Below are 24,257 nucleotides of genomic sequence, written 5' to 3' on the forward strand. Positions count from 1 at the left end.
ATCGTACCAGGGACCCCCAGGAAGTGCCTGGCTCGGCCAGGCCACGCCCCCCCAGGGTGGCGATCGCCCCCGGGACCCCCGGAACTAAGAGGATTGGGCGCCGCCATCTTGGTCTTCTCAATGGCGGGATAGGCCACCCAGAATCCTGCCCCCAGCCTCTCGCAGGCCCAATCATGGGCATAGCGGAGGTGTGGTCAATTTGCATGTTTCTCTATTATAAGGTAGGATGACATCTGTTATATTACAGGGTAGGTCAAAAGTAGGTCTACAGATGTGAGTACACAAAAGAGTTTATTCTTGTATTATTTATTAATAATTGTATTACTTTGCATACAAACAACTGTAAACCTACTTTTGCTCAACTCTGTATATACATATATATCTAAGTGGCACATATGTATATATACATACAAATATATTAGCATACATTCAAATCATCCATATATTTAGCTACATATAGATGCATGTGCATATGCGTGTGTGTGTGTGTGTGTGTGTGTGTGTGTGTGGTGTTTATGAGATCCATCATTTAGAATAATAATGGTCCATGGTTACATTCTTAATTAATATTGAGCATTAATATTGATACTGTTGTAATTAAGTAATTATTAATAACAGGAAAGGAGCAAGGGGAAGAGCAAATACTATAGATGGTATGTCATTTGGGCAGCTTTGCCAGAAAGCTAAAGCTTTACACTCCCCAGAGAACCACTGGTCTATTCTCCATAGGTTGCTTGGGGAAGCGAATGGATAGGAAGGAGAATAGAGACATGCCTGGTAAAGTTGGGGTGACATCAGGAAGGTACTTGCCTATCAGTCACAGCTGGGAACAGGTCATTGGTCAAAATGGGTGTGGCCACTGCAAGGCCATGAAATTTAATCCCCTGAACAAAGGAGTTCACTCTCTTAGCATGCTGTGCTTGACTCCTGGCTTGTGGGGCTCTCTCCCCTGCTTCCTGGCATTCGCCCATATTGCCCTCAGCCATGTGGACCCCTATGTACAATGGACTAATGGACTGCAACTAGCCTGATGCTGTATTGGATCTGGCTGCAACATGGAATGGAAACTTTGGACACTGGCTTTGCTTTTAACTTTATTGAAACCCAAGATACATTTCATCTATGACTGGAATGGGACTTTGGAACCCCAGAGATATAATTGCATGCACATAAAACTCACTCATTCTCCTTTGTGAGTCTCAGAAAATTATGTTTCTTGAGATATCATAAGGACCCCACCAATAGCACCCTGTAGGGAAAGGATACCTCAATTTCTCCGATAACAATATCAAACATTTCCCAATAGAAACAAGAACTGCATAATAAAGACTGAAAAAGTAAATATAAAAGACATAAAAACTAGTAGATGTTTTAAATTCAGAAATGGAAAACTCTTGGGTTACATAACTATTATATTGGTGGCACACCATAATTTCTATGTGTGGATGAATTTCTAAAATATAGAAACTTCTTCTGTAAGCACTAATTGGATTTGTTTTCAAATTCTAAATTATTTTATTCAAAAACTAAAATAATGCAGTGAATTCAGTCACAACAAATTTATCTATAGGATGTCATCAAAGTTAAATGCATCCCCCATTTATGGTTATTAGTATAGTTTTTTCATGCCAGGTGTTATATCTATAAATGTAGAGAGAAATAAAAATAATAAATTTTAGGAACTTAAATGGAAAATATATTAAGTTAAGATTCTCTTCCCCTTTCTCATATACATTGATTCTTACTTCTCTATTGTTGTTCTGCAGTATCAGTTAATAGCTCCTTTTGTTTCTATCTGCTTTGAAGTTTTCCCAGTTTTGCTTTATTTAATGGAGAACTGTTAGTTGCATATAATATCACAGAAAATGTGGCCAAAAAATGTATTTAGAAGTTCAGGTCAACTTATTCAGTGTCTGTTTACCACTGTTCTTGTCATCACAGATATTTTTAAGGGTATGAAAAGAACCATATGAAATAAGAGTCTGTAATAACTAGGTATAACTTTATGAATTATGTGATTTCTCCAATGGTTCCAAACTTGACAAAACAATATGTACCTTTATAATTTCATCATTTAGAATAAATATGGTTTCATTCAAAGGCACAAGGGACCTTTATAAATGAGAAATAACTGAACCAGATTTTTAGTACAGAATTACCAAAACCTTCTGGAATGGTATTTTCTTTACTCTTGTGCTTTGACTAATCTCTATAGTCAGAAGAGATGAACAAATCAAAACTCAAAGGAGAAGGAAGAATATATGTTAGCATTAGTTCCTATATACACAAAATGTATTATAATCAGCTTTCATGTGGAGTCTTTGAAAGGGTTTAAAGACTTGGTGATGTCTCTGCTGCAGAGAGAATGTTAGTCCTGATACCTTTGTAATGAACCTAGTTATTAATAACAGGACAAGAGCAAAGGGAAGGCCAGGTATCATAGGCATGTCATTTGGCCAGCTTTGCCAGGGAGCCACAACTTTACACTCTCCAGGGGCCCAACAACAGGGAGACAGATGCATGCCCAGTAAAGTTGGGGTGACGTAGGAAAGGTGCTTGCTGTCAGTCACACCTGAGAACAAACGTCATTGACTGGAATGGGGTTGGTCACTGCAAAGGTGGAAGTTTGGAATCTTTAATCTCCTGAACAAAAAAGTTCACTCCCTTGGTTCCTCTTGCTCCTCTTGGGATTCCTGGGTCTTCTGTGACTCTGGGCTTGTGAGGCCCCCTTGCTTCGCCTACATGGCCCAAGGCCATGCAGCTCCCACATGCAATGGACTAATGGACTGCAGCTAGCCTGATACTAAGCTGGACCCAGCTCCAACAGGAGAAGGACACTCTGGACACTGCCGTTGCTTCTACCTTTACTGAAACCCCAGCTATACTTCTATGGGGGCTCTTTTAAATGGGACTTTGGAAAGCCAGGGATGTAATTCCATGTGAATAAAAATCACTCATTCTCTTGTGTGAGTCTCAGAAATTTGTTTTTCTTGAGATACCATAAGGACTCCTCCCGCACCCCAGTAGCACCCAGTGGGGAAGAGGACCCCCACTTTGTTCAATTGCAGTCCCATATAATGTATGACTTGAGGATTCAACCTGTTCTATACCTTTCTTCCCTTTTGGTATTTGGAATTGTTGTCATTGAAGAATGAGTTATTTTGTGGTGTCATGAGAAATGAATTTCAAAGACATATCCATGGAGGAGTTTAAATGTGATGGCAAAATTTTATTGTGAGTTATGGGGAATTAATGCACCCTCGAGGAGGGAGAGGATGGGCAGGCTCTACAGTGCTGCCCCAGGGCTCCTATTAACCCTCCATATAGCTTCTTGGTTCCGGTATAGAACAAAGCACTATTCAAACTATTCAACCAAATTCCCAACTTTTCCAGGCCTGAATTGGGCCCTCCACCAAGCAAATTCTATTGGGGTTTTAAGCCCTCTATCCAATTCAATTATCTTTCCAATTGTTCCCAGGCTAGGCCTTGCCCCTCTATGGCATCACCCTGGTTCTCATTGCCCATATAAAAATATTTCATTACACCATCTAGTTTCTACTGAGCCTGTGCCCAGCAGAGAAATTTACCCCTTCCCCATGAAACTTTTCTGCCATTCAGAGGGTAGGCAATCTCATGGAGCATATGAATAAGTCTGTTTACCAACAAACTAGATGGAATGCTGCCCTGTTACCTGCTTTGGCTTACCAGTTTACTAAGATTATTTAGTTCCATTTTGCTTTCTTTCTTATATTAATAATTAGCTTTATTCATTATATTATTCACCAACTACCTATGCTGACAGAATGAAACACTTCCAATATTTGCATTCTTCTAATCAGCAATTCAATCAATAAAATACACTGTCAAATTTCTCTTTTATGTATATTTTTGGAGTTCTGAAATGATTGCAAGGCTGGGAGTATTCAATTTCAGGAAGCTTTCAAAGGAAATCAACTTGGGTATGTTTAAAATTAGAAATAATTTCTGAACTGAGGTATAAGGATTGAATGATTTCCCACTTGTAAAGCTGATCTTCAGATCCCTCTGATCAAACTCAGTCTTATTGTTTTGAGTCACACAATTCTATGTATTTTGCTATACCCAGGGTTATGTGTGTCCCTGGACTTTCAAGGTACCAAAATCAATAACATTTTTCTTTTAATTTAATTTGATGGTTTGCCACCTGAAACCCATAAAATCCTGAATAATACATAGGTCTACTGCTGCTGAATTTTTATTTTACATTTGTTTATGGGCATGTATCTATTCTCATTTTCTTATTCAACAAATATTGAGGACCTTCTATGTATCGAGTTATATTGAATAAGTTGACATGAGCACTGCCCTCATATACCTTATATTCTAGTCAGGTAGAGAGACTGGCCAATATTATAAATTCTGTTAAAAGCCTTTAAAAAATAAGTGTCAGAAAAAAAAAGCATGATATTACCTTAGGATGCATTATTAGAGGAAGTCCTTTCTGAACAATTGTTTTTTTTTTTTTTGTTTTTTTTTTTTAATTTCTTTATTGATTAAGGTGTCACATATTTGTCCTCATCCCCCCATTCCCATCCCACCCCTCTCCCCACGCATGCCCCAATCCCCTGTTGAACTTAACCGTTGGATAGGCTTATATGCATGCATACAGGTCCTTTGGTTGAACTCTCCCCCTCCCCACACCCTCCCCCTACCCTCCCCTCTCCTCCCTCTGAGGCCCGATAGTCCGATCGATGCCTCCTTGCTTCTGGTTCTGTTCTTGTTCCTCAGTCTATGTTGTTCATCATTTCCTCTAGATGAACGAGATCAAATGTCACTAGATATATACTAATAAGAACTGAATGTGAGACGAGCAATAATATTTATGCTGACAGGCAAATGAATCAATCTGTAGCGAGCTTCCCCCTGGACCAACAGTTCTTTTGAGACCCAATTTCGATGTCCAGTAGTTCCTTATGTGTACAATTGTTATTTAAGTGAATATAAATTATAAGAAGAAAACAATTCTATAAAAAGTAAGTAAAAGAACACCTGACACTGAGAAGAAAAATATGTGTGAAGTTTAGAAATGCAAACTATTTTGGTGTGTTCAAGAATTTGAAAGGTTAGTTTATCTAAAGCATAGTGAGCATGTTGGGGAGTGAGTGATGTAATAGGAAAGTTTGAACAGGTATCATAGAGATGTTGCCTAATCCTATATAATAAAATCCTAATATGTAAATTGTTCCCTTGGGCAGTCATTGACCAGGAGTTCAACTGACCAGGAGTTCTACTGCTCACTATGACGTGTGCTGACCATCAGGGGGTGGTGCGGAACATGGCGGGCATCAGCAACATGGCGCTGGCAGTAGGCGGCAGTGGAGGCGCTGCTGACCCCAATGGGCCCCAACGACAGCGGAGCTGCAGCAGAATGGTGGAGCAGGTGAGTGGGCAGTGCCAGGCCAAGGCAGGTGTGAGCAAGGGCCCGATCGCCCTGCCGATCACCCCGCAGACAGCAATCAAGGCTGGGTGTCAGGCGGGGCTGCGGGGCTGCAAGGCTGGGAGCATGAGCTGGGGCTGCGAGGCTAGGGGCTTGAGCAAAGGCCTGATCTCCACAGGCCACCCCAAGGGACCCCACTTGTGCATGAAATTCGTGCACCGGGTCTCTAGTACCAATTTAATAGTAGGTCAGTGAAGATGGGGACAAGAAAGAAGTTGTGGTTTTGAGAACACACACAGTTTTCCTGGGAAATAATTGGAGAAATGTAGAGATGAGATGTGGTAGGGGAGGGGCTTGGTAACAGTGCCAGTCAAATATTCTTAACTTTCTCAGTGAAGTAGGAGACACACTCGTTCACAGAGAATGAGGTTTGACATTTCAGATCCAGAAATTAAAACTATGCTCAAATTTTTTAGAACCTTCTTGGGAGTGTCTTTGATAATGAGAAAGTATATAGTGTGCTTTCTATGTTATCACTTATTTTTTAAAGTGTGTACCATTGAAAGTATCTTTCAACAGTTAACATTAACTGTGCATTGATAGTATGGAAAAGCAATGCTCCAAATACCACAGAACATTTGTATCCCTTTCTTAACTAATATATTCACAGTTACTTTGGAGACAGTGCCACTTTTTGAACTCACATTGCTAAAGTATGCATAGTCAATGAATGTAACACTTAAGTAGCATTTGATGTGTATGTAATATGATACATTCCCAAAGATATATGCAATAGTTCTAACATTTTTTATTTGAGAAATACTTGGAAATTTGCTTATCTAATTATCATGGCTAATTTGTATGATTTCCCTGTAATCTGGTGTGTCTCTCCCAGCCAACTGCATCCATCCACTTTAGTAATGCTCCCTATATATAATCTAATGTACAATTCATTATTTGACAAGAAGGAGATTTTAAAATTAATACCCATATTTTTTTTGACAAATTCTTAAGCATTTCAGAAACTTTTCACTTATACTTTTCTTCTTCTACACCAGTTTGCAGGTATTTGTTTGAAAACTATCAAGTTAGCTGTAGACAGTCTTCATATATTTTGCAAATGAGCCTCAGACTTTGATTTGGATTGTAGGATGGCCACTGACAGCCTAAACTAAATAATAAAGTAAACAGACCAACTAATCATTTATAAAGGCATTTTTTTCTTTGATAGGCTGACCTTTACTCAACTCCTAAATGCCCATTAATCCCATTAATCTCTTTGTTCTATATTTCAGAGACTATTTGACATCATGATAATGTTTGAAAAGGTTAAATTGTTGCCACTCCTAAGAATACTGGTCCTTTAAGAGTAAGAAAATTTTAAAGCAACGTAGTATATCTCTTTTTTAAAATATATTTTTATTGATTTCAGAGATGAAGAGAGAGAGAGAGAGAGAGAGAGAGAGAGAGAGAGAGAGAGACATCAATGATGAGAGAGAATCATTGATCTGCTGCCTTCTGCACCTCCCACACTGGCCTCACACTGTGGATTGAGCCTGCAACCCAGGCATGTGCCCTGACTGGGAATTGAACCATGACCTCCTGGTTTATAGGTAGATGATCAAACCACTGAGCCACACTGGCCGCTCCAAAATAGTATATTTCTAATGATAACATATGTTGGCACCAGAATTTGAAAGAGAAGCTTTATGAGCCAGGTGGTTCCTTCTTCCATGTACACTCCTTAGACAAGGCACAGTAACCTGGCTTTGTATTTACTCTTCTCTCACTTCTCTTTTCTCTTTCCCCATTCCTTGCTCCCTCTTCTCTCCTTTCTCCTCTCTCTTATCTCCTATTTTTCCTTCCTTCTATTTTTCTTTTTGTCCTTTTAAAGGAAAGAGAAGACTCAGGTGCCTAAAAGCAAGTACACTTGGCAGGTTTAGTCTGTAGAACATGACCAATCTTGATGACATAGTCCATCTGTACTAATAAAAGCATAATATGCAAATTGGTCACGATGCCCTCACAGTAACAACCGAACAGCAGGCTGCATGGGGCAACCAGGCCTGCAGGAGGGTTAGTGAGGGACGATCAAACGACTGACCAGCAGGCTTCATGGGGCGACCAGGCCAGCAGGGGGGGCAGTGAGGGGCAACCAGGCCAGCAACGGGGGGAAGTTAGGGGTGACCAAGCCAGCAGAGGGGGCAGTGAGAGGTGACCAGGCTAGCAGGGGGGGCAGTGAGGGGCAACCAGGCCAGCGGGGGGGGGGGGGGGCAGTTAGGGGTGACCAAGCTAGCAGAGGGGGGCAGTGAGGGGCAGTGAGGGGTGACCAGGCTAGTGGGGGGCAGTTGTGGGTGGCCAGGCCAGTGTGGGGGACAGCTGGGGGGGACCGCCAACAGAGGGGGACAGTAAGGGGCGACCAGGCCAGTGGGGGGGGGCAGTTGGGGGCAACCAGGCCAGCAAGGGGGGCAGTGAGGGGTGACCAGGCCAACAAGGGGGGCAGTGAGGGTCAACCAGGCTGGCAGGGGGGGGAAATTAGGGGTGACCAAGCCAGCCGATGGGGGCAGTGAGGGGCGACCAGGCCAGTGGGGGGGCAGTTGTGGGTGACCAGGCCAGCAGGGGGCGGGGGCAGTTGTGGGTGACCAGGCCAGCAGGGGTTGCAGTTGAGGGCAACCAGGCTGGCAGGGGGCGGCACTAAGGGGCAACCAGGCTGGTGGGTGGGGCAGTTAGGGTTGACCAGGCTGGCAGAGGGGGGCAAATGGTGGTAACCAGGCAAGCAGGGGGGCAGTTAGGGGCAATCAGGCTGGCAGGCAGAGGTGGTTAGGGGTGATCAGGCTGGCAGGCAGGTGAGCAGTTAGGACCCAGCGGTCCTGGATTGTGAGAGGGCTGTCCAACTGCCAGTTTAGGACCGATCTCTGGGATCCAGCCTAAACCGGCATTTGGACATCCCCCGAGGGGTCCAGATTGGAGAGGGTCCAGGCTGGGCTGAGGGGACACCCCCCCCCCTGCATGAATTTTGTGCACCGGGCCTCTAGTCTCATTATAATAGAACACTTTGAAAACTTTTATCAATACTCATTCAAATTTATATTTCCCCAAACACTTAGCATTGTTTTTTGCATAGTAAATGTTCAAAATATTTTTTTCAGATAATTCAAAGGTGTTGTTTGTCATTTTTATAGTGTAGAAATAAAGGATGACTATTTCTCTTCAGTGGAATTTATGATTCTTTTTATAGGTATTTTTGCATCTTCACATAATTTATTTTTAATTCCACAATCTATTGTTGAAGATGTACTTTGCATCAGACACTGTTTTCAGTGTGAAGGATGCAAAAACAAACAAGCAAACAAAAACGTTTTGATTTTGAAGGCACTCCCAACCTAGTGGGGGGATGGATAAGTTAATATATAATATTTTATAGTGTGCCACGTCCTGATCTTAATTTATAACGATGACAGAGTGATGACATGGAGAGACCAAATATCAGTAAAAGTTTATTGCTACTCAGTTTCCCCTAGAAGCAAGAAGCTGGCTCCCCACAGGAGGAACACCTGGCTTTGCTCAGGCAGCAGATGTTGGAGTGAGGGGAGAGCCTGGGCCAGAAGCCTTTATTAGTTTTTGTGGGGACTTTTTGCCAGAAAGGCAAGACAGGGTAGATAGTTTAGGATTGGTTAGTCTGAATAATTTCTGCAGGCTTTGAGCTATAGGGGTGACCTCTAGCTGTCTGGTACCAGGCCCTGGGGTGATTAAGGCCGCAGAGCATTGCCTCCTAAGAGTACATGTCAGACAGAGGAGAATCTGGTTTATTAGTTGCCTATCAAAGGCATGCTCCTGGCTGAAGCCTTTGCTTTCTCTAAGAATTGGTTTGTCCAGGGATGGACAGTCTCACTGGTTGTTTTGTTTTGCTTTTTTTTTTTAAGAGCCAGAAAGGCCTTAACTGGTTTGGCTCAGTGGATAGAGCATTGGCCTGTGGACTCAAGGGTCCCAGGTTTGATTCCGATCAAGGGCATGTACCTTGGTTGCGGGCACATCCCCAGTAGGGAGTGTGCAGGAGGCAGCTGATCGATGTTTCTCTCTCATTGATATATCTAACTCTCTATCCCTCTCCCTTCCTCTCTGTAAAAAAATCAATAAAATATATATTTTAAAAAAGCCAGAAAGGTTTTCTAAAAGATCATAACATCTAATATAAAGAAACCATTTTAAAATGACTAATGCTTTTGACAGAGATATAAAATAGACACTAGGCACACTGGATTAGAAAGAAAGGAAATTTGTCTCAAATCAGAAAAGGCTTTTCGATTAAGTGATTATGTATATAACAGCCAAATGAGATATCATGTCCAACTGTTCAGAGGTATGAAGCACTATGGAATATTTAGAGGAAAAACACAACTAATTTTAGTTATCTGTATCATACAGTTCCTATGGACAAGAGACAAATTGATCACTGAAGCTGGTACCATTGATATAAACCATATGAAAAGAGCACGTATACTCTATGGTATGGTTCTCAAATTCTACCAGGCATAGTAATCACCAAGTCAGCTTGAAAAGCACAGACTCCTGGACCCTCCCCACAAGAAATTCTGACTCATCAGGCCTGGGGTGGGACTTGAGATTTTGCCCTTCTAATAAGATCCCAAGTAATACTGATGCTGCTGGTCTAGGGATCACACTTTGAATAGCACAGTAATATAGTAATATGAATGCAAGAACTACAATATGAATGACAATAATAAAGGGAATGCTGAGTGAAGAAAAGCCAGACACCAAAGAGCAAACTTGTTGTTATTCTATTTACATAAAATTTAACGTAGGTAAAGTTAATCTATGACATTAAAAGTCATGATAATGGTCAACTTTGAGGTGGCAAGGGAGTGGGACTGTATGGTATAAGGGAAGCTACTAGGCTGATGATAATGTTTTGTATCTTTCTCTGGGTTCTGGCTGCATGAGTGTAGGCCATTTAGGCACAGGAAGAACCCAGAAACCAGTTACTGAGCATTTCCCTTGCTCTAGATGCCATTACAGATATTGTCAGTGATACAAAGATAAATATATAGTTACTACTTTCAAATAAATCACAGTTTAATCAGGGAATAAGACACTTCAATAAGAAAGATTATGATTTGTGGCAAAAAATAGCGTCAAGTGCTATGGGGTTTCAAAGGAGAGAAATATGACCTCAGGTTTAGAAGACCAGCAAAGTCTTTAATGAGGAAATGGCATTTGAAATAGGTCTTAGAATGATGTATAGTTTTCTCAAATGATTTGGATTCATATTTAAAGCCATGTTGTTGTTTTTTTCTGTTCAAGCTGTTGCAATAGAGCAATCATGTTTTTATTAATTGGCAGCTACGTAGGCCTTTTATACTCCAAGATCCCCTGACTCAGTTGGTAGTTGCTCTCAACAAGAAATTCAAGTGCCTTATATTGCCAATAGTTTAAGAGACAATTTCAATTACACCCTTCAAATGTGGTGAAAATCTACCCATTTTACTTGATATAATAGTTTAAGAATACAAAGGATAGACAAGTAAAACAAAAGCTCATTTCACTAATGCAGACAATAATATGAGGCATATTCTTTCAGCTTAGGTCAAAAGGCACAGACATTCATTCTCTATTCTATTTCCCAGTATATGATCAGTTATATTGTTAAATATAGCTCATCTGAGGTTCTGCATGATGGTAAATGATGGAAGAAAATGCTACATAAATTGTCAAAGCAGAAACAATACAAATATGAATATAAACACATTAAATTTAGACAATTTTCAAATTATATTCATTGCACCTTTAAATTTAAGTTCAAGAACATTTACAATTATACATTACACAGCCCTGTTCAGTCTCATACACTTCTCAAAAGCAGGTAGATTCTCACTCAGGCATCTGAATGTTCTAGTGGCTATGTCATTCTGCACACCATAAGGAAATTATGAGAGTTTCACTTTTTCTGCATCTTCATCAGTAGTTGGCATTGTCAGTATTTTTTATTTGAGCCATTCTAAAAGGTATGTAGTATTGTCTTATTTTGGTTTAGATTGTGTTTTCCTAGTGACTAGTGATGTTTATCATCTTCTCATGTGCTTATTTGTCATCCACATACCTTCTTTGCTAAAATATTTATTCAATTTCTTGTCAGTTTTTAATCATTCTTTTTTTGTTATAGATTTTTGACAGTCCCTTATATATTCTGGTTTAAATAATTTGTCAGATATGTGTTTTCCAAGTATGTCCTTCCAGTGTTGGAATTTTGCCTCCAGGCTCTGAAAAGTGTCTTTCACAAAACTTTTTAATTTGGATGAAGCCCAATGAATTAATTAATTTTATTTTATGAATCATGCTTTTGCCTAACCCAATCGTGTCTTTTCCTAACCCAAGCTCACAAATAGTTTATAACTAAAACTATTTCTATATGTTTTAGCTTCAGGATTTACATTGAGCACCAGACTGATGATAGACTGATGATAATGTTAAACTGATAAACTTTTTGAATAAGTTTTTCAGTAAGATGAAAGGTATGTACAGAGATTCATTTTTTGCATATGCATATTTAATTATCCCATCATCATTTGTTGAAAGAATATATTTTCTTCACTGAATTGCTTTGGCACCTTAGACAAAAGCCAATTGGCTATACATGTGTGTCTAATTCTGGAGTTTCTATTCTATCCCATTGATTTATGTGTCTATCACATAGTTAATATCATATGTATCATCAATTTTAGGTATTTTTAATTATATTGCTTTAATTATTAGAATGAAATCACTGACTATATCTCAAAATGAAACATCATTACCAATTATGTAAGTCTACGACCAAGTAGCATTTGTACTGCAACTTTAGCTCTTCTTTTGTTTTAACTATTCTATTTCTTTGCTTTATCTTATCATTCCTAGTCTATTTCTTCCAAATTGTCTATTTGCATAAATTCATTGTTTATTTCTGCCCCAAATCTTGTGGTTTGAATAACATTTTATTGATCTGTATATCAGTTTGAAAAAAATTAATGTCTGAACAATTTTGAGTCTAAATACATGAAGAAAACTTTCTGCATATGTGTATATAAATATCCTATCTAATAAAGAGGGAAAATGCAAATTGACTGTCACTCCATCACAAAAATGGTGGTGCCCATAGCCACAAGATGGCGGTGCCCAGTCCCCTCAACCCTGCTGGAGTTGGAGTCCCCCCAGTCCTTTTAGCACTTGCTGTGGTGAGGGGCAAGCAGGCCCCCACAGAGAGAAGACAGCAGGGCCTGTGGCAGCATCAAGCAGGCAGGTCCGCAGAGAACAGAGAACTACAGGGAATGGGCCTAAGCAGTCAGTAGGACATCCCCTGAGGGCTCCCAGATTGGAGAGGGTGCAGGTCAGGCTGAGGGACTCCCCGCCCCCCCCCATGCACAAATTTTGTGCACCGGGCCTCTAGTTACATATATAGTATTTAATTTATTTATCATTATTTTATAGTTGTAATGAACCTTGAACATGCTTAATTTATTCCTAAATATTTTTATTTATCTATTTATTATCTATTTATTTATTAGTCTGTAATTGTTCACAAGCGTTTTAAAAGGAATGGTTGGGACTCCAACAGCTCTCCATCTCATTCAACCACCATTGATTTCACAGCCAGAAGTTATGGAGACTTCTCTACATGGCACTGGAACCCCTGGCTGGGGAGTCTATTGTGGGACTGGGATCCCTCGCTCCTCAGGGGATACAGCCCAGATATCCCTTCCAACATTTAACTGCCATAAGCAGGTATGAGACTTGCCTGTTCCATGTCTCCACCCCTCCTGCCAGGTGTAGGACATGTCTTCTATATATTCTTAGTTATAAGACTTCTGTTCAGCTACATTTCAGATGGTTCTCAATGATGGTTTCTTTGTAGTGTAGTGGTAATTTTCATATGGTTGTAAGAGGAGACAAGGACTGCATTTGCTCCATACTCTCCCATCTTGACTGTTGATTTCTAACTGGTATTTCTAAGTATTTCAATTTCTGAATGTTCCTGGCTAGTGTATAGAAATAAATTAGTTTTATTTATATTGTTCTTATATCCTATGACCTTGCTAAATTCACTTATTCATAGTACCTTTTTGCGGATTCTTCAATACAGTTTACATAGATAATGATGATGTCTGAGAATAAAAAGTTTTATTTCTCGTTTTTCTATTTGTATACTAGTACATTTTCCTTCTTTTTCTTGCCATATCTCACTGACTGGAACATTCTTAGGGTAAAAGCTTTCAGTTTTACTATTAAATATGATGTTATTTGTAGGTTTTTTTTTTATAGTTACCTTTTATTAGGTTAAGAAACTTTCCTTCAATTCCTTGTCTGCTAGGAGTTTTTAATCATGAATATACTCAAACATCCCCACCAAATTCCTTAAAGTTCTTTGAACCATCCCTGCTGAGTCTTCAAACATGTGAGCGAGGCCACTTTGTGTCCTTTAACCACAATCCAATTACCATATCAATTCGGTGGAGAAGTGATGAGCCCTCATTATGGATTCCTGCCCAAATTATTGAATGTCAGAATCATGACAGATAAAAAGATGTTGATTTCAGCCACTATTCAGGATGGAGCAAAAGTACATTTACAGCTGTGAATATGTGAAACAGAGTTTATTTATGTATTATTACTTATCAATTATTCTATTATTTTCCATACTCAATTGTAAACTTACTTTTGCCCCACCCTGTATTTGATGTGGCTTTATTTGTTGGTTGGTTGGTTGGTATAACATAGAAAACAATAACTGAAACATTTGGTAGTTGAGGAGGGTTCACTAAAGAAATTATTTATAAAGTGTTTCAGTAAACCACAAAGCAGGATATTATGCTCTGGGGTTAGCAACAGCAGGGAGCCCCTGTCCCTAGGCTTGAAGGAACAAGCACAAGAGAACCAAGAAAATAAGTTCCCAGCCTCATTACCTGCCTTCTATCTCCTGCCAATACTCCTTAACAGGAAGCCAGTGGGCTAATGTACATTTGCTCATACTACTACATAAAACAAAAATGTTAGCTACCACTATTGCTCTTTATGTAGAGTAACAGGGAAAAAAGGAATAAAAAATAGTTAGGACTAAGCCTCTGCATTTCCTACTTCTATAACCTATTTCTGAGACAACTGGGCATAGACAAAACCATCAGAACATAGATCCTCCAGCTTGAAGGTTTAGATCACACTGACAGTAAGAGATTCCCCAAGCACTCAAGGTGCTAATAGCAGGTAAAACTATTACAGAATGTCTCATCACAGCAGAATTTCTGAATGAAAATAAAAATTAAAAATGAGGTAAGAGGGAAAAGACTACCTATGATGTGACTGCTACTAAGGACTAAACTGATCCTTTTGGAACTCTGAAAGCAAATTAACAAGTGGCTAATTTGTTAGTCAAACAAGGAAAGCTGTTTGCCTATGGTGAGTTAATTAATTCATGTTTGATTGCAGCAGGTGAATTAATGTGTCCAGATTTTAAAACAAACAAATAAGCAAACAAACAAACAAACTTATTTAATACTAGAAGCCCAGTGTACAAATTTGTGCATGGGTGGGGTCTGGCCGGCCCGCCTTGATGGGGGCCGATTGGGACTGGGCCGGTGTGGGGGAGGGGACGGGATACAGGTGGTTGGCCAGTAGGCCCCACCCCCAATCAGGGATGGAGGGGCTGATCGGGGGCCGGGCCAGCCCAGGGGGAGGGGCTATGGGAGGTTGGGGGTGCTGATCGGGGCATCAATTGGGCTGGTTGGCCACCGCAGTGCACATCATAGTGACCAGTCATTAAGGTCATTCCGGTTGTTCTGTCATTCTGGTCACTTGGCTTTTATATATATACTAGAGGCCCGTTGCATGAAGATTCGTGCAATAGGCCTTCCTTCCCCTGGCTGCCGACACCAGTTTTCCTCTGGCACCCGGGACCTGGGCCGCAGCGGAGCCAAGCCTTCAGCCTTCAGCAGAGCCAAGCCTTCAGCCTTCAGGCTTGGCTCCAGCCACAGTGGAGCCTTCAGTCTTCAGTCTTTGCTCAGGTAGAGCCTTCAGTCTTCGCTCTGTGCCTGCGTATTCAAAGTAAACCACCATTTTGTTGGGTTAATTTGCATACTCACTCCTGATTGGCTGGTGGGCGTCATGGAGATATGGTCAATTTGCATCTTTCTCTTTTATTAGTGTAGATAGATTGCTAACTTTTCTGTAAGAACAGTTGTTCAGTAATTTTAAACATTGGGAATGATATCAATTGTTAATTAAAAAACAAGGCAAACAGTTTTGAGTGGTTTTTCTTGGCTTTTCATGAGTTGACAGATGTTAATGATACTGCTCAGTTGTCATTCTTGATTCAAGGAGTCAATGATGAATTTGAAGTAACTGAAGAATTAGCCTCTAAGAATAGCCTGTGTGAAACAACTAGAGGCAAACTATTTTTGAAGTTAGAAAACTAGTCATTTGGTGAAACCTAAAGTGAAATCTGCTTTTGTGATGCATCACAACTGATGGTGGTAAAAATATGTGTGGTGCAGAAAATAGCTTAGTAGGACAAATTTGCAAAGCTTGTGAAAATGTAGGTGTTTAAAGCTTGTGGTTATTGACTATAGTATTCATCAGTAGATACTTTGCAGAAAATATTTGAATCTATCATGAAGAGTACTATCAACAATGAAATTCAGTCACTTTCATGGATTTAACCATTGTCAGTTCTGTGAATTTTTGTCAGAAATAGTTGAGTATCCTGACTTGTTATACCAGCAATCTGATAGTTTCACAGCAGTGAATTTTTACTGTGAATTTTTGAGTTCAGGGTGAAGACCAAAATTTATCTGAACAAGAAATGCACTCAGCCACTGTATTGAAAACTAAATGGCCTTGTAAATTAGCTTTTGCTGCATACTTGACCAGGCCTCTTAATTAATTCAACTTAAAATTTCAAGGCAAAACAAGGTTTACATGTGAAACATACTGCAGTAAGGTCAACAACAAAAGTTTAAATCACAAGTGATATCAAGTTCTTTAATGCATTTCTAGTGCTGTCAAAAGTTAAAACAAGAAGTGAGACTTTCATACCCACACAAATTTGCATAGAATGTATATTTCCAGGCTCAAACTACAATTCCAGTAGCATTTTTTATTATCTTAATGCAAGTGCAAAGATAATTTCCATATTTCACAATCCACGTATTGAGGACATTCATATCACCTTCAATTGGAACTGATTGATATGCAGTGGGATGACATGCTAAAGCACCATCAGGTAGAAATATAACAGAATTCTATAAATGTCTATGAATTGATTAATATGCTTAATTAAAGTTATATGCTCATAGAACAATATCAGTATTTGGCAGTAAATATCTGCATGAAAAAAATTTGAAGATAAAATATGTAAAATCTCATAAATCAGCACTAACAGATGAACATTTCCAATAGGCCTTGAGTCTAGAGAACACTAACTCTGAACTCAAATTTAACAAATGTTACCTCCTCCAAAAATAATTCAATTTTTCTAAAAATAATTTCATTCTTCACATTAATACACATATGCCACCAAAAATAACAGTCAAATATTATTACTATATTTAGAATATTGTCAATAAATTTTTGTGGAAATTTATTTTCTCTCATTTATATAGGTGTGTACATAAAATCCTTGGTTTTGCCTGCTGGCTTGTAAAGTTTCATTCTTACCATGTGGGCACTGCATATTTGGGCTCATTGAGCAAGCAATGAAATATTCAGAAGAGACTGACTTGTAAATGGATCATTCTTTTGCCTATATTATATTGACAGCTTTCTCAGAGTAGATGAACTCTGGTCCTATTTCCAGAGGTTCAGCCACAAAATTTTTCCCACAGACCACTTGTAGCATATTTCAATTTTTCTTTATATTTTTCTGACTAGGCTTCTAGTCTATTAATCACCACTCATACCTGAGTGTAGGTAAATACATCAAGCCATCTCTCATTTTCAGAAGAAATGGAAAACCATGTGCTGATCAAATATATACATACTTGTAGGCTTTTTCTTCACCACTGCTTTCAGGACCATTCCTTAGAATACCATCTTTGATTGGTGCCTGAATACTGTGCAGATCCAAGTGCACAGCTGAACTACAATTATCCTAACGAGTCAAAGAAAACTCCCCAGGAGGCAAGAGGTATGTAGAAAGAGTCATAAAGTTGGTAGGTGCAGGGACTGTAACAATCTGGTGCATCTGTCTGTGAAGTTTATTATGCCTTCTGGATCTGTTTAGATACACTCTTGTAAATATATTTTCATTTTATAATAATATCCTCCTATAAAGGTTCATCTTTATGACTCAGTGGACTAGATATCATATGGGTAATGATGGATGGTTCAAGCTGTGTAATGTTTGGTGTTACATAGTCAGCAGTTATGGACCTCCCAAGAAATCCAGTTAGTATGTCATCAATGTAAGGGACCAGCATAATGTCCTATAGAACAACAAGACTATCAAATCCTTTTTATATTAAGTTGTGACAAGATAAGAAATTTGACAAAGTTTTGAGGAAAGACAATAGCAAAAATATTGTTATCCCTATCATCAGAAAGTTAACAGTTTCTGCTAACCTTTGCTAATAGTGATGAGAAGGAGGAAATTATACAACAGTGACTACATACCAGCAGCAACCTTATATTGAATTATTTCAATCAAAATACCACAAGTAGAATCACAGCTGCAATGGGAATATCACTTGACAAAGATGGTTTATGATCATGTCCCAAATCCCCATATGAATTATTAATTGGACAAACAAACATGATAAGTAAGAGTGTTTTATAAGTCATAGTCACTGACCCTCCCAATTATTATATGGTGGCATCAATCTCGGCAATTCCCCTACACTGAGTATTATTATGATTTCATAGCTTGGTGAGCTAGTGAGGGCAATTTTAGGAGGTTTCACTTGGCCCTTTCTACCACAATAGCCTTCACTCTATGGGTTAATATATTATTGTGGGGATTCTTCCAGCTACTAATTGTATGTATTTCCCCCAATACATTTGGGAGCTGGAGCAATAACTATAGAATGGGTGTGTTTCAACTGCTAGACATAGACTCAAGCCAATATTCCTTTTGTTCTCATAACTCCTAATGCTAACAATGACATTTTAAGTCTAGAGTGATGAGGTGATGAGTGTCAGTTTAGAAATAATATCTAATAGCTAGAATAACCACATAGTTTATCACATAAACCAGGACACTATGTAGAGTGAAGGAGGCATTAAGTGGACAAGATGCAGTGTCAATAGCCATAAATCACTATTGTCCCAGGAAAACTTCATTGTATGACTACTCTACTGATGACCTACAGATTGTCATGATGTTTCCCTTTCCTCAGTGCCCAGTCATCCTGGTATGAGTGCAGTTCCCGGTGACCCCACTGCAGATTTGTAGGTTTTTTTGACAAGAGGTCTGGCTCCTTATCAACAAAAGGACTCTAATTCTGTTACTTGGCTTGGGAATGGAAACTGAATAAGTAACTGAGAATCCACAAAGGAAGCTCGGTTGGTTCAAGGCAACATGTTTGGGGGATGGCTGAGCAAGTTGCAGACAATATATCCTTCCCCTCATTCTAAAATCCCTGAGGTTTCAGACTCCCTCCATTGAATCATACCAAGGGAACTTCAAAATTTGAGCTAGTTCACTCTGGACCACCTTTAGGTCCAGACAATTAACCAATACAGCAGAAAATTGTGGTCATTCACAAGGACTCGATAAATCTCCAATCCTAAAGTTGTCTAAATACACTAATAAGTTTGTCCTAATCTGAATCTTGTGTTCCACCCTCCTTACTCTAACACTTCCTGAGTATACTCTTATACATTTTTCCCAATTCTTGATAAAACAAAATTGTGAGGTTGTATACATATTTCATGCTCTCTCTTTTACCAGACATGTCCCTGTGTGTGTGAGTGAGTGAGTGTGTGTGTGTGTGTGTGTGTGTGTGTGTGTGTTTTTGGTGGGGGTGGGTGGGGAGTGGAGTGGCTACTTGGAGATCTAAATATCTTATCTCTTTATAGGCCTAATGACAATAAGGTATGATGGGTGTTCTCTCTGAGAATCATCAAGATGTTAGTCTGACTCACTGGAAAGTTTTTATTGGAATTTTTGTTCTCTCATTGAGGGAGGAGAGGTGGACAATGGTCTCTGTTGGCAAGGGATATTTGGAAGTTCAAAGTTTTCAGTCTCTTCTATGTTCATTCTTGTGGCAGATTTCTCAAGCTTGCATGCCTTCCCTTGACCCTATATAGACAAGCCTGGTTCTCCAGCCTCCCATTTGTTTCCCCTAGGGTGATCCTGAGTGCCCAATTTTTTGTTTTCTCTCATGCCTGCAGATGTGGGCTGGCTTTCTGCATATGCTCACCAGCCTCATGAAAAAGTTCATCTTCACTGCCATTTGGGAGTGATGGGCTTGGGGAGTGTGTGAAGATGCCCAGTTTAGGGGGATCCATCGGTGAGGCATCCTCATGTACAAGGCTCTTGATGATGTGCGGGGCATGATTAGTAGGACCCACATCCCTTTGCTATGTTCTGAGCTCTGGTCGCTGTTCTCCCAGTCACTCATTGCCCTCCATCCCCAACCCATAATGCGCAGCTCAGAATTCAGTACTATAGATGGGGTGAAAGAGAAATGGGCCTCTTTGTCAGCAATCCTACACATCTGGTGTGAAGTCAGGCACTCACTCACATGCTCTTACTTCTCTCATGAGAGAAATCATATCAGAGAATTGCTCTCTTGGCAATGAACTGTATTGCCCTGACAAAGGAGTGATGTGAGTAAATTCAAGCTCTTCCTCTTACCCTCTTCAGTGCATCCAGTCTCGGATTTTTTTTGTTCCAGTGGCGTGCTAGAACATCTCTGCTAGACTCATGAATTTCCAAATAGTTTTTTCATCCATGCATGCTTGTCAAAATTGGTATTCTTTGGTGAAAAGACAGTAAACACTCTTATTCTGCCACTTGATGATGTCACTCTCCTGGAGATTCTATCAGTGTTCTTAATTGAACATCCATGATGATTAGTACTAGAGTCACTTGATCTCTAGGCATCTTGTTCTTCCTAATGCTCATTCCCTTGTCCCAGTGGCATGATTTAATTAATTGTGTTGTCACCACATGCTCAGATTTCAGTTTGATCCCAGCAAAAAAGTAATTTGTGCCCTCCTCAAGTATATCAGCAACCAAGTTCTAGAACCCCAATCCTTGAAATATGTAAGGTTTTACCTCCTGAGGCTACTCTGGGATCATATATTGTACAAGCTTTAGAGCTATAGCCCTATCAGGAAAAAGAGGACACACTTACATTTAATTGGGTGTATTTGATAAAGGAACTATTTTCAAAGAAGGGAGCAGAATTTAGAGACCAAACAAGAAATGTAGTTCTTCAAGGGCCAGCAACATTAGCATGGCAATACTGTGAGGTCTTGGGACAGAACTCCTGGCCTTGATTATTAGCAGCACAACCATCTCATGCAACCCAGTCTGGAGGATGTTTAGGACAATATGACAAACTCACTCTCCCCCTGCTCTCTTCTTCCTGCAAGTGTCCTCCTTTCCCTCCATTGAATGAGTCCAACTAGAAGCCAGAAGTAATGGGAACACATTGGTGCAATCTGAGTGAGTCACTGCCCATGCATCAAGGTAGGAGAGTGGAAATTGGATGTGTAGAGATAAACAAACAATATCCAATACAGCTTTCTATGAAATATATTCATCTTATGTAAATAACTTATAAACATTTTACAGGAAGTTCTAAGATGAAATCCCTTCCTCTCTCTTCACCAAATCAACTTTGAAAAAGTATCACTTTTTAGAGTTTCCATAACTTAGTGTTTCCATCTCTTTCAACAATTTATCTGAACATACCTTATTGACCAAGCAAAATGGAATTATTTTCCTGATACCTTACCATAAAAATATGTATAAAATGCCATTACTTAAGTACAGTTGAGATTAATGGGATAAAATAAAATGTGTGTGTTGGGGAGGTGTTACGTGTCAGAAAGAAAGCAAAAATTTAAGTATTAAGTATTGTCAGTGCTGAACCTGTGGTGGTTTGTTAAGACTGAGATATGCATTTTAATCTTTAGTAGAATGAGATTTTAATGTTGAATAGGTACAGAAGCTGTAACTTTCAACCATTATGGGGCAATGAGATAGAACTGGAACCACCTCAGAGTCTGGGCATTGAAAGAAATGGCCATTTCACAGAGGAAGATGAGAACAGCTCTGTCCACTGACCCAGTGAAATGCTAAGGGAGACTTCATCTGCCAAGGGCTCTAACTGCAAAAATAATTTCCCATTAGAAGAATAAATTGAGTGAGTTCTAAGCCAACTGAATGATGTGGGAACATCAACTTGAGAAATTAGAGTAGCAACTGGTTCTACCAGGGAACATGGATGCTTCTAGTTTCCTAGGCTGAGTATAATTTTTGCTGACTGTTTCAGAAAATGGAAAAGAATTTAATATGCACATTTATAAAAATCATACATTGACAGGAAACAAGTTGACTCAATGAAACATCTACACTTGCAGTTACCCAGGCAAGACAATTAACAGCTTAAGGAAAGAAGGCTTTTACATCAATGGGTATTGTTACAATACTATATAATAAGAGGCTAATATGCAAATTTTCCCCTCAGGAGTTTGACTGACCAGAAGTTCGACTGCCCACTATGATGTGTGCTCACCACCAGGGGGTGGTGCAGAACAAAGGAAGACCCCGATCAGCCCTGATCTCCAGCGAGGCCAGGGGACCCTACCTTGCAAGAATTTTGTGCACCAGGCCTCTAGTTTTTATAAAGGCAAAGAGATTCCTGAAAATCTCAAAGTTGTCCAAAGAATTTATGCTTTGTAGAAAAGGCATTTGATTTTTAAAAATCAAGATGATCTGGCAGTTTGGAACACAATACATTTTTTTCTTTTCTTTTTTTTTCTTTTTTTTTTTTAAATTTCTTTATTGATTAAGGTGTCACATATTTGTCCTCATCCCCCCATTCCCATCCCACCCCTCTCCCCACGCATGCCCCAATCCCCTGTTGAACTTAACTGTTGGATAGGCTTATATGCATGCATACAGGTCGTTTGGTTGAACTCTCCCCCTCCCCCCCCCCTCCCCCTACCCTCCCCTATCCTCCCTCTGAGGCCCGATAGTCCGATCGATGCCTCCTTGCTTCTGGTTCTGTTCTTGTTCCTCAGTCTATGTTGTTCATCATTTCCTCTAGATGAACGAGATCAAATGTCACTAGATATATACTAATAAGAACTGAATGTGAGACGAGCAATAATATTTATGCTGACAGGCAAATGAATCAATCTGTAGCGAGCTTCCCCCTGGACCAACAGTTCTTTTGAGACCCAATTTCGATGTCCAGTAGTTCCTTATGTGTACATGTCAGCACTGACCCCTCAGCTCTGGATGGTGGACAAATGGTGGTAATGGAGGTCCGACTCCCTCTGGTTTGGTCTCGGCCGAACCCAGGGGCACGGCGTCACCTGGACTAAGGGGCACGTGGCCTCACCCCTACCCAAGGGGCGCGTGGTCTCACCCGGGCCTGGGACCCAGCCTCACCCGGATGGATCCAGGGGCGCACGGCCTCACCCGGACCCAGGATCTGGCTTCACCCGTACCCAGGGACGCTTGGCCTCTCCCAGACCCAGGGCCACTTGGGCTCACCCGGGCCTAGGTGCACGAGGCCTCATCCGGATCCAGGGACACATGGTCTCACCCGGACCCAGGGACGCTTGGCCTCTCCCAGACCCAGGGCCACTTGGGCTCACCCGGGCCTAGGTGCACGAGGCCTCACCTGGATCCAGGGACACATGGTCTCTCCCGGACCCAGGGACGCTTGGCATCTCCCCGACCCAGGGCCACTTGGGCTCACCCGGGCCTAGGTGCACGAGGCCTCATCCGGATCCAGGGACGCATGGTCTCACCTGGACCCAGGGACGCTTGGCCTCTCCCAGACCCAGGGGCACGTGGCCTCACCCGGGCCTAGGTTCACGAGGCCTCACTCGGATCCAGGGACACATGGTCTCACCCAGACCCAGGAACGTTTGGCCACTCCCAGACCCAGGGCCACTTGGGCTCACCCGGGCCTAGGTGCACGAGGCCTCATCCGGATCCAGGGACACATGGTCTCACCCGGACCCAGGGATGCTTGGCCTCTTTTTAAAATATATTTTTTAATTGATTTCAGAGAGGAAGGGAGAGGGAAAAGGAGAGAGAGATAGAAACATCAATGATGAGAAAGAATCATCGATCGGCTGCCTCCTGCACGCCCCTTACTGGGGATCGAGCCTGTAACCTGGGCATGTGCCCTTGACTGTAATTGAACCCGGGATCCCTCAGTCCACAGGCTGACGCTCTATCCACTGAGCCAAACCAGCTAAAGCCACAATACATTTTTCATAAAGATGCAACATAATGTAAAATAAGAAATTTAGAAAAATATTAGAATAAAGCAAATTAGTATCCAGAAAAAAATGGAAAAAATAAAGTCTTTTAATACATATGCTATTTAGAGTTCAACAGAATAAACTGAATGGCAGAAGAATAAATTAAAAAGTACAGTAACACAAGGAAGATAATTTAGGAAAATATGTTGATGAGAACATGTTCTGTTATATTTAATGACTGTTTTCTGCCTTTTACAAACATCTTTAGCATAGACCTTAGGAGGATATCAAGCAGAATGTTTTTGTGCTATGCAGAAAAAATTTTCATTTCATATTGCAAGCATGTAAATGAATATGTTTCAGCTCAATCTGAGTATGTTTTGTAGGAAATCACAGGGAGGTT

The sequence above is a fragment of the Eptesicus fuscus genome, chromosome 2, assembly GCF_027574615.1.
Source record: "Eptesicus fuscus isolate TK198812 chromosome 2, DD_ASM_mEF_20220401, whole genome shotgun sequence".
Lineage (NCBI taxonomy): Eukaryota > Metazoa > Chordata > Mammalia > Chiroptera > Vespertilionidae > Eptesicus > Eptesicus fuscus.